This window comes from Pristiophorus japonicus, chromosome 1 (genome assembly GCF_044704955.1).
Source record: "Pristiophorus japonicus isolate sPriJap1 chromosome 1, sPriJap1.hap1, whole genome shotgun sequence".
NCBI classification, from domain to species: Eukaryota; Metazoa; Chordata; class Chondrichthyes; family Pristiophoridae; genus Pristiophorus; species Pristiophorus japonicus.
Window position 1 is genome coordinate 268,593,248 of NC_091977.1, and position 1,444 is coordinate 268,594,691.

The window sequence follows — 1,444 nt, forward strand, 5'->3', positions numbered from 1 at the left end:
GGAAACTTGTACTGAGGAGGCAGAAGTGTACGGGATACACACGTTCACGACGAAATGACGACCTATTATGTTGAAAGTTGAACTGAATGGCATTCCAGTATCTATGGAGCTGGACACGGGGGCAAGTCAGTCCATAATGAGTAAAAAGGCCTTCGACAGGCTGTGGGGAAAGAAGGCACACAGGCCCAAGCTCAGCCCCATTCACACCAAACTATGGACTTACACCAAGGAACTAATCCTTGTAATTGGCAGTGCTGAAGTCAAAGTCCCCTATGACAGAGCAGTACATGAACTCCCACTGTGGATTGTGCCAGGGGATGGCCCCACGTTGTTTGGCAGAAGCTGGCTGGGGAAAATCCGCTGGAACTGGGACGACATCCGAGCGCTTTCGTCCGTCGATGACACCTCATGTACCCAGGTTCTAAGCAAGTTCCCTTCATTGGAAGCTTCTCGGGGGCGAAAGTGCAGATCCATTTGGTTCCCGGTACACGACCCATCCACCACAAGGCACGGGCGGTACCGTACATGATGCGTGAAAAAGTGGAAATCGAACTGGACAGGCTGCAATGCGAAGGCATCGTTGCACCGGTGGAATTCAACGACTGGGCGAGTCCGATTGTCCCGGTACTTAAGGAGGACGGTACGGTTAGAATTTGCGGAGACTATAAAGTAATTATTTATCGTTTTTTGCTGCAGGACCAGTACCCACTGCCCAAGGCAGACGACCTATTTGCGACCCTGGCTGGAGGGAAGACGTTCACTAAGCTGGACCTGACCTCGGCCTACACGATGCAGGAGCCGGAGGAGTCTTCGAAAGGCCTCATCTGCATCAACACGCACAAAGGTCTGTTTATCTACAACCGGTGCCCGTTCGGGATTCAGTCGGCCGCAGCGATCTTCCAGCGGAACATGGGGAGCCTGCTAAAGTTGGTTCCTTGCACAGTGGTCTTCCAGGACGACATATTGGTTACAGGTCGGGACACCATGGAGCACTTGAAGAATCTGGAGGAGGTTCTTAGTCGGTTGGATCGCGTGGGCTAAGATTGAAGTGTGATTTCCTGGCACTGGTCGTTGAATTCTTAGAAAGAAGAATCGCTGCAGACGGCATCAGAGCCACCAACGCCAAGACGGAGGCCATCAAGAACATGCCGCGAACACAGAATGTGACGGGGCTGTGATCGTTCCTGGGGCTCCTTAACTACTTCGGTAATTTCCTACCTGGGTTAAGCACCCTGCTAGAACCCCTACATGCGCTACTGCACAAGGGAGACGACTGGGTATGGGGGAATTCACAAGAGGCTGCCTTTAAGAAAGCCAGAAACTTATTGTGTTCCAACAAACTGCTTCTCCTGCATAACCCATGTAAACGATTAGTGTTAGCTTGCAATGCGTCGTCATGCGGGGTCGGGTGTGTGTTACAACAGGCTAATGAATCGGAGATTTT